General features: G+C 38.0%; 2 non-coding genes across 2 annotated transcripts; both read left to right on the top strand.

Annotated features, from left to right (window-relative positions):
* The first annotated feature begins 983 nt into the window (after positions 1–983).
* LOC121208317 (small nucleolar RNA R71) lies at positions 984–1,089 on the top strand. The gene has a single exon (XR_005903273.1). It is a non-coding gene; the product is annotated as a small nucleolar RNA R71 (small nucleolar RNA).
* An 8,070-nt stretch (positions 1,090–9,159) lies between these two features.
* On the top strand, positions 9,160–9,266 carry LOC121207551 (small nucleolar RNA R71). The gene has a single exon (XR_005902627.1). It is a non-coding gene; the product is annotated as a small nucleolar RNA R71 (small nucleolar RNA).
* Positions 9,267–10,104: the final 838 nt, after the last annotated feature.

The raw sequence follows: 10,104 nt of genomic DNA, 5'->3' as shown, positions 1-10,104 counted from the left end.
TGGCATCTGCGATAGAGCTTCAATAAACGATAAGTTAATATGTAATTTTTTAAGAGTTTAAGGAATTTACCAAATTGTTCATCTGAGCGGTCTTTCCTTGTCGTGTTGGGGTATGGCACACGAGGTTTATATTCGACATTCATTGATTTATTTTTATTATGACCTACCTCACCTTGACCTCTGCTTACCACAGTTTCTTGCCTCGGTTCTTGCTCAGGCTCAATGAATCCTTCTTCATCTTGAGCATTGATTGCGTTGAGCTGTTCCCTTGGGTTGGGTTCAGTATTACTTGGCAAGCAGCCTTGTGGTCATTCAGAGATTAGTTTAGATAGCTGGCTTATCTGAGTTTCGAGCCCTTGGATCGACGCTTGTTGATTTTTAAGTGCTATCTCGGTGTTCTGGAAACGGGTTTCTGACACCAAAATAAATTTAGATAGCATCTCTTCAAGGTTTAGTTTCTTTTCTTATTGATAGGGTGGTTGTTGAAAACCCAGAGGATGTTGTGGCTTTTGATTTCCTTAACCTCCCCACGAGAATTTGGGATGGCTCCTCCAACCAGCATTATAAGTGTTACTATATGGGTTATTTTAGGATCTAGAGTTATTGTTACCCATATATTGGACTTGTCCATCCTCGATGCTAGGGTTGAAGGGTTGATACTCCATGCTCCTCCTTTATCCGTCTCGCACCTCATTATTGGAAGTACTTGAGTAGAACCAAGTAAACCGTCAATCTTTTTATTTAGAAGTTCTACCTGGTTTGACAGCATAGTAACGGAATCGACGTTATAAACGCCTGCTGTTTTAGTTGGCTTAGTCCTCATGACTTGCCACTGATAGTTATTCAGTGACATCTCTTCAATAAATTTGTAAGCCTCTTCAGGTGTTTTGTTGTTGATGGTTCCCCCGGCTGCTGCATCAATCATTTGCCTTGTCGAGGGGTTCACACCATTGCAGAATATTTGAACTTGCAACCATAGAGGTAATCCATGATGAGGACACCTTTGCACTAGGTCCTTGTATCTCTCCCATGTATCGTAAAGAGTTTCTAAGTCCATCTGCACAAACGAAGAGATATCATTATGTAATTTGGCTGTTTTAGCCTACGGGAAATATTTTAATAGAAAATTTTCGGCCATTTGTTCCCAAGTAGTAATTGACCCTCGTGGTAACGAGTTCAACCACTGTTTAGCTTTGTTCCTCAATGAAAAAGGGAATAACCGAAGACGAATGGCATCGTCAGAAACACTATTAATTTTAAATGTATCGCAGAATTCCAGGAAATTTTCCAAGTGAGTGTTTGGATTCTCGTACTATGTATGTTTATGCAAATCATTTGAATAGTGTTAGGTTTTAGTTCAAAATTATTTGCAGCAATAGCAGGCCTAACTATACTTGACTAAGTTCCTGTTAAAGTAGGTTTACCATAATCATACATAGTACTAGGAGCAGGATTTTGATTAACAACAATCGCAGGAGGTAGCAGATTTTCTTGGTTTTCAGCCATCTCCTCGGTTGTGGTTGAAGTATCATCATTTTGCTCGTTCTCTTTGTATCTTAAGCTTCGCCTTATTTCTCTTTGGTTTCTGTGAATTGTGCGATCGATTTCTTCGTCAAAAAGTAGTAGTCCTGATGGGTTTCTTTTAGTCATAAACTATAAAAATCTACCAAGATAAAGAAAAAGTAAATTAATAAATAATAATAAAAATAAAATAGAATTAACTTGCAAGAAAAATAAATGGCTAAAGTAATAAAAATTAAGTGTTCATAATATCTTAGTTCCCCAGAAATGGCACCAAAAACTTGATCACGATTTTCGTGACAGGTAAGTTTTATATATTTATAATTAATCCTTCTTGAAACTAACTATTATCACGATGTAGGCAAGTGTACCTATCGAACAGTAGTATAGTTTTAGCAAGACCGTATTGTCGAGCACAAAGGAGCTAAAAGTACTAGTAATGACTGTCTTTTTATTATCTAGCCTAAGAATAAGGGAGTTTTGTTTTAACTAACTAATTATCTAAACTAAGAATTCACAGAAAATAGAATTGGGGAATTACTTTTGGAAAAATGATTGAATTAAGACAATGCCTAAGGAAGAATCCACCAAGACTTCACTTGTTATTCTGACTCCGAATCGAACTATTTATTTATTTAACTTGTTTCGTAGAGATCCTTAAGTTATGTTATTATCCCTATTCAAGACTAATAACGTCTAATCCTTAGATTGAATAATTGGGTCTTTTCTCTAATTAACACCCTAGGGTTACATTAACTCGATCTATGGATCCCCTTATTAGGTTTCACCCTAATCCGGCAAAATCTTGTCACCCTATCTCTAGGTGCGCAATTAACTCCACTTAATTATGATAAATGTACTCTTAGACAGGGTCTATTCCTCCTCTGAATAAGAGCTTATCTTGAATCAGTATCCTAGGATATCAACAAAAGAATTAAGAACACATAATTAAGAACAAGTTAAATATTTATCATACAATTCAAAAAATAATAACAAGATTCATCTTAGGTTTCATTACCCTTAGGTATTTAGGGGATTTAGTTCATAACTAAAAGGGAAAACATCTTAGAAGAATAATGAATACAAAACATAAACAAAACCCAAAACTCCTGAAGGGAAATTAAGGGGAGATCTTCAGTCTTGATGGTGAATTCAGCTTCTGAGATGGATCAATCGGCATCCCTTGAGCAGTTCCCTACCTCTTTTTCTCCGTCTCCCTTTTCTTCCTCCTCTAGGGTGTATTTATAGGCTTTGGAATGCCTAAGAACCCTCGAAATTGGCCTTTTTCGAATTGGACTCAACTTGAGCTCGGCAGGGACACACACGTGTGACACGCCTGTGTGCAATTATTTCAGGCTGTGCTTGAACCTATTAGAATGGCACGGGCATGTGTTCTACCTGTGTGAGTCGTGCTTCGATTCTGCCAAATTGATACGGCTGTGTGGTCTGCCCGTGTGAGGAAGTCCAGCATGTTGATTTCGTACTTTGGCCCATTTTCTCTATTTTTGGCCTGTTTATCGTTCCTTTCGCTCTCCTATGCTCTCTTAAGTATAAAACATGAAATTAAGGCATTAGGAGCATCGAATTCACCAATTCTAAGGAAAAATCATCCATAAATTGTGTTAAGCTTGGGGTAAAAATATGTATAAATTGAGGTTTATCACATCCCCCTTTATCTAAGTAATTATCTTTAATTCCAAATTGAAAATGGTTGAAATCCTCACTAAAGGTTCACTCAAATCACTCAATGTGTTTAAGGTTCAATGATTAAGAACTCATTAGTCAAACATGAAATTTTATTACCATAGGCTTGCATGAAAAATCAAATCTCCACCACTATCAATGAGCTGATACACAAATGAAAAGGTCTTTGAAGGGTTGTAACGGGGCTTTGGGTTAAAGATGTGGATACAGGCTAAAAAAGACAGTTAGAATCGAGATTAAATTGATAAATTACCTAACTGGAAAAATAACTAACATCAATTAAATAAACATGAGCTTCTTCTCAGAGTATGGAGTTAAATACTTAAGCTCAAAAATAAAGAATTACTACCAATATGTGTGTATATATGTAGATATATATATTTAGAATAAGAACAAGTAGAAGTATAAGAGAGAATTATATGATTCGAATGAAAGAATATAGTTAGGAAATTAACCAAATCAAATCTCAACAAAAAGGGAATCAATAAAATGGGAAAAATTCTCAATGAATCAAAAAGTGTCAATTGTGTAAGGGTAAATAAGAAACAAAAAATAGTTTGTTAAGCTCAAAATGGGTTCACTAAGGGTCAATTGTGTGGGTAGTCTTTTTATGGGAAAATAGGTTAAAAACCTAAGTGCCTTTATCATTTTCGTATATCAAATCAAAGGTGTGGTCTTGACATGTATAATCGATGCAAGTTCTAGAATGACAAATCAATGTTGACACACTCATAATCAATAAAATCAATGAGCAAGAAAAATATATGCTCTAAAAGGCTCAAAATCTCCTAAAATTATAGGTTTTTGATGTCAATCCTGTAAATTCAAAACCTCAAGATAATACCTCAATTCAGGGAAACAACCTAGAAATTTTACTTTTCAAAAGTTTCAACTTATCATACTTGATTCTCTAATGTCTTAAAGTTTAAACAATTAATGCACAGTTACCTATGATTTAATTCAAAACATATCAATAAAAATCATAGATCAATCAAAATTTACTCCAAAAAAAATATGAGAAAATTATTTGAGAACAAGATAAAAATTCAGGGATTTCTGATAATCACATAAATAACCTCCCCACACTTAAGATGTACATTGTCCTCAATGTACAAAGATAAATAATAAGAATATAAGTATAATATCAAAAGAGAGGGAGAGAAGCGAAACTACCCTGAAATATTTGGATGAGATCCTTGGAGTAGCGAAAGCGAGAATTGTAGATAAAGTCGAATAAAAGACGTGATTTTGAGGTACTAATAAGAAAATAAACACAACTGTGGAAGAGAATTAAGGGATAATTCGATAATAATCATAATGATAAGCAGATTTTAAAACATAAAACATAAGTATTCAAAAATAAATAAGGGAAAATAAAAATAAAAATAAAAATAAAAATAAAAATAAAAGGGATTCAAAAGTACTCATCATCAGAGTCGTGAGCTGGTGGCGGTGGAAAGAAGATTAGAGGTGGTGGCAAATCTGTCGGAGAGTGGCATCGATGCTGTCGAATCGCTCGAAACACTGCTGTTCAAAGTGAGTGAATCGCTCGGATAAATCTGTCAAAGTGGCAGCAGGAGGTCGGTGACTCGGTGGTGGTGGTGGGGGTGGGTCCTCGTAAGGGGGAGGGACATCATCAGTAATGTCCTCTAGCTCATCCTGATCAGCAGAGTGGACGAGTTTGTACTGAGGAGGGTCGACTCCACGGCATCGCTCTATGATCCACATGCGGATCATGCCGGAAATTCCCTGCGGAGACATCTGACCGACTAATGTGAGTGTCGATGACATCTTTAGAGTGTCAAAGAGGCTGAAGTGTCGAGCGAGGTGAGTCACGTAAGGGCCAAGGTAGATGGGGCCCCTCCTATGGCGATCTGTCTGGTGGCAAAAGACGGGGGCGATAAAATATGGTAAGTCAAATACATGGTCAGTCGCCATACTCCATAGGAAGTACGCGTCGGTGGTGCTAACTACTTCTGTGCTCTCTATCCTCCCAGTTAAAGTATGAGCCAGTATGGCATGGATATAGCGTAATGCTGGAGGGAGAGAAGTCGCCTTCGAGTGACTTGCATCATAAGGAACCGTGCGTAAGGTCGGTCCAACAGCAAGATGGCGAATAGTGTATGTGGCGGTGAAGTTGTAGAAAATTCTCTGAAGCCATGAACTCCTCCGTGTAGAGGCCCAAAGTAGCTCCAAACTCGGGTACACTCCTATGCCTGACAAGTCCACCAAGTCTAAAAACGATAGTACCAGCCACCTTATGTGTATTCATCACATGCTGTAGGTGGAAAGTAGTGCAGAATTCCAATGTCAGCTCTGCATAGGTAGGCTGATAATTGAAAATAATCGATCCCATGAGGTAGTATCGAGATGGAAATGAACAAGGTGAGCAAGATGGACCTGCTCCAATGCGGCCCAGTCAATACATCTGCCCACACCCAGGGTCACACGTGCAAAAGCTGAAACAAGTTGTCTTGTGGGCTTGACGAGAATCGAAGTAAAGGGTGGCGAGCTTCGTTCGATGCGCTCGAGGAGGTTGCGCCAGGACCTTTCCACTTTTTCGAAGCGAGGACGACAACTTTAGATTTTCCTTGAGTGTTTGTCATAATAGATCTGTAATAATAAAAGAGCGTATCAATAATGAATGTATTGCCAAATAAAAGCAAATAATCCTAAAATAAAATTTTACTCCTAAAACAGAATATTCGATAGCAAAGTAAGCAAACTTCATAAAGTGTCTCTACGTAGAAGGTCAATAATAATTATATAAATAACTAAATCCAAACTAAACATGAATCAAAACTAAAAGACAAAGTAGGCTAGACTTAAAAAAGTACTGACAATAGTAATGAAGAATGAAAAGAAAAATGAGTAGAAAACAATCATATTACAAAGAAAAGTAAGAATCACAAATATATAGATAAAAGAGGAAATTCAATGCAAAGGTTAAATAGAAATCAAATAGTGGGTAGCATACTAATTAAAAGAAAATAAAATAATAAAGAAATAGAATAAGCATAAGAAATAACTAACATCAAATACTGTTATTAATAAATGTTAGGAGTGAAAGGGGGAACTGAAAGTGGTGATGGTCGGTCGGAGGGAATGACGCCGATGGTCAGTTCGAAGGGAGGTGAGGGGAGGTGGTTGGTGGTCTTTGAAGGAGGGAGAAAAGGAGAGGGGGAAAAGGGAAAGGAAGGGGACAAAAGACGAAAATAAAGGGAGATGTATAAGGGAAAGGGAGTCGACGATGAGCGAAGCGGCTGGTGGCTGATGGTAAGGGGAAGAAGAAGACTGGGGCGACAGTTCAGAGAGTTTGAGGAAGAAGAAGATAGGAGGAAATGGACAAAATAAAAAAAATTAGGGTTGACGGTTTAAAAGGGGACACGGTTGTGTAAGGCCTGTGTTGGGCCACACGGCCGTGTCACACACCCGTGTGACAAGAGTTTAGCCCGTGTTTGTCGCGAAAATTGAATGCCCAATGGTCACACAGCCTGAGGACACGCCCATGTGGTGGTCCTGTGTGGCGCACACGACCGTGTTGCACGGCCGTGTTCTATGTCCTACACTTCTCCCACGCTCATGTGGTACCCCACACGCCCATGTGTCTGAACACAAGGCCGTGTACCTTGTCCATGTGGCTCCCTGACTTATTTAAAATTTAAAAATTTGGCTCCGATTTTCACACGGCCTCAGACACGCCAGTTTACACGGCTGTGTCGCATGGCCGTGTGGATTGAATTCATGACCATGTGGCTCAATACTTAGGGAATTTTTAGCCCTGTTTTCACACGGCCAAGGACACGCCCATGTGTCCAGGTCGTGTAGGTCACTGTCCCTGCACAAAAATAGTAAAAATAGCTAAAATAAACAGTTAGTGGTGTTAGTGCTCGAGTTGCCTCCCGAGAAGTGCTTATTTAGAGTCTAAGCTCGTCTTACCTCTCATTTGCATGATTACGGTGGATCACGGAGTTGAGACTCCTCTTTCTCAATATGAATTCTATTATCCTCATAAAGTTTAAGTCGAGTAATATTTACCTTAAAAGTGTCGAATTGAGAATGATTTACCTTGACTGTACTGTATGGGAAAACGTTCAGTACCGTGAACGGAGTCGCTCCATTTGTATTAAGCTTTGAAGTAGAAATTTGGATCCTTTTCATCTAACAATACTTTATCCCTAACCTTAAATTGCGTTGTTTCATTCCTACGCTTATCGAGGTGTCACTTTGATTCATCGTTTGCTTTTGGTTTCTCCTTGACATGTGTTCGCCATTCATCTAGTTCATCGATCTGAAGCCTTCGTTCTTCGTGAGTCGCTCCATTTTTGTGGCATGGATTAGAATGAGGCTCCATCACGTTCTTCCTAGGGGACTCCTGTAAAGAAGTTTGAGTTGTAACATTATTTAAATTAATTGAGTCGTCTCAATTACTAGATATTTTAGCAGAATCACGAGCTTAGAGAGTAATCATGTCATCCCCTACACGAAGTATTAGTTCACCTGTGCCAACATTAATGATAGTCCTAGCATCGCTAAAAAGGGTCGTCCTAAAATCAAAGGCACGTCACTATCCTCTTCCATGTCTAGAACAACCAATTGCGCATATAAATTTATCAATTTTGACAAGTACGTCTTCAATAATACCTCTAGAAAATCTAATTGTTTTATCTGCTAATTGAATGCTCATCCTAGTTTTTTTGGGTTTCCCAATACCAAGTTGTTTAAACATTTTATAGGGCATGACATTAATACTTGCCCCTAAATTAGCCAAAGCATTGTTAACGTTTAAACTACCAATTAAGCAAGGAATCGTAAAACTCCTTGGATCCTTCAACTTGTTGGGTAGTCTATTCTGTAGAAAAGCTGAGTAGATTACGTTCAACTCCATATGTGACGCATCATCCAACTTCTGCTTAAAAGCTCTTTTAAAAATTTGACTGCATTTGGCATCTGCAAAAGAGCTTCAATAAACGGTAAGTTAATATGTAATTCTTTTAATAGTTTAAGGAATTTACCAAACTGTTCGTCCGAGTGGTCTTTCCTTGTCACACTGGGGTATGGCATAAGAGGTTTATATTCTCTACTTACCAGTTTTTACTCACAGTGGTCCACTTCATCCTTACCTTTACTTACCACAAGTCCTTCCCTCAGTTCTGGTTTAGGTTCAACTAACCCTTCTTCATCTCAAACAGTAATCGCATTAATCTATTCCCTTGGGTTAGTTTCAGTATTACTCAGCAACCTAACTTGTGGTCATTCGAAAATCAACTTAGCAAGCTATCCTATTTGAGTTTCGAGCCCTTGAATCGAAGCTTGCTGATTTTTCAGAGCTATCTCGGTGTTTTGGAAACGTGTTTCAGATACCGCGATGAATTTTGTTAGCATCTCCTCAAGGTTCGGCTTCTTCTCCTGTTGGTAAGGTGGTTGCTGAAAACCTGGAGGGTGTTGTGGTCTTTGTTTTCCTTAACCTCCCCAAGAGAAATTGGGATGGTTCCTCCAACCTACATTATAAGTGTTATTATACGGGTTATTTTGAGGTCTAGAATTATTATTACCCATATATGGACTTGTTCCTCCTTGGTGATAGGATTGAAGGAATGATATTCTGTGTTATGTACTCCTCCTCCATTTGAATCACACCTCATCACTGGATGTACCTGAGTAGAACCATACAAACCATCAATCTTTTTATTTAAAAGTTCTACCTGGTTAGATAGCATAGTAACCATATCGAGGTTGAAAACACCAACAGCTTTCGTCATCTTCGTTCTCATGACTTGCCACTGATAGTTATTTAGTGACATCTCTTCAATAAATTCATAAGCCTCTTCAGGTGTTTTATTGTTTAAAGTTCCATCGGCGGCTGCGTCGATAAGTTGCCTTGTTGAGGGGTTCACACCATTGTAAAAAGTTTAAACCTATAACCATAAAGGTAACCCATGGTGAGGGCACCTTCTCAATAGGTCCTTGTATCTCTCCCATGTATCATAAAGAGTTTCTAAATCCATCTGCACAAAAGAAGAGATATCATTCCTTAATTTAGCCGTTTTAGCCGGCGAAAAATATTTAAGTAAAAATTTTTCAGTCATTTGTTCCCAAGTAGTGATTGACCCTCGTGGTAACGAGTTTAACCACTCTTTAGCTTTGTTCCTCAATGAGAATGGGAACAGCTGAAGGCGAATGGCATCGTCAGAAATTCCATTGATCTTAAAAGTGTCGCAGAATTCTAGAAAATTTACTAAATGAGTGTTTAGATCCTCATCCTGCAAACCATCAAACTGAACAAACTGTTGTATCATTTGAATTGTTTTAGGTTTCAGTTCAAAATTATTTGCAGCAACAGTAGGCCAAAATATACTTGATTCAGTTCCTGTTAAAGTAGGTTTAGCATAATCATACATAATACGAGGAGCAGGATCCTAATTTACTGGGTTTGCAGCAACCATAGGAGGTAGTAGATTATTTTGATTATCAGCCATCTCCCCAGTTGTGGTTTGAATATCATCCTCTTGCCCTTCCTCTATGTATCGTAGGCTTCGCCTTATTTCTCTTCTGTTTCTACGAGCTGTGCATTCGATCTCACTATCAAAAAGTAGAGGTCCTGACGGGTTTCTTCTAGTCATAAACTATAAAAACCTGTTAGAAGTAAATAAAAGAAAATTTAATAATTTAAGCAAAATAAAATTAAATTACAAGAAAAATAATAAAAAATGGCTAAAGTAATAAAAATTAAGCGTTCCTAATATCTTAGTCCCCGACAACGGCGTCAAAAACTTGATGGTCGTGAAACTACCTAAAAATTCGACTTAAGGCAACTGCACTTATCGAACAGTAGTATAGTTATGGTGAGACCGGAAATATCATATCCATGAGGACTAA

This window comes from Gossypium hirsutum, chromosome A01, assembly GCF_007990345.1.
Source record: "Gossypium hirsutum isolate 1008001.06 chromosome A01, Gossypium_hirsutum_v2.1, whole genome shotgun sequence".
Taxonomy (NCBI): domain Eukaryota; kingdom Viridiplantae; phylum Streptophyta; class Magnoliopsida; order Malvales; family Malvaceae; genus Gossypium; species Gossypium hirsutum.
The sequence above is the reverse complement of the archived record's forward strand: the minus strand, read 5'-3'. Positions and strand labels throughout refer to the sequence as shown.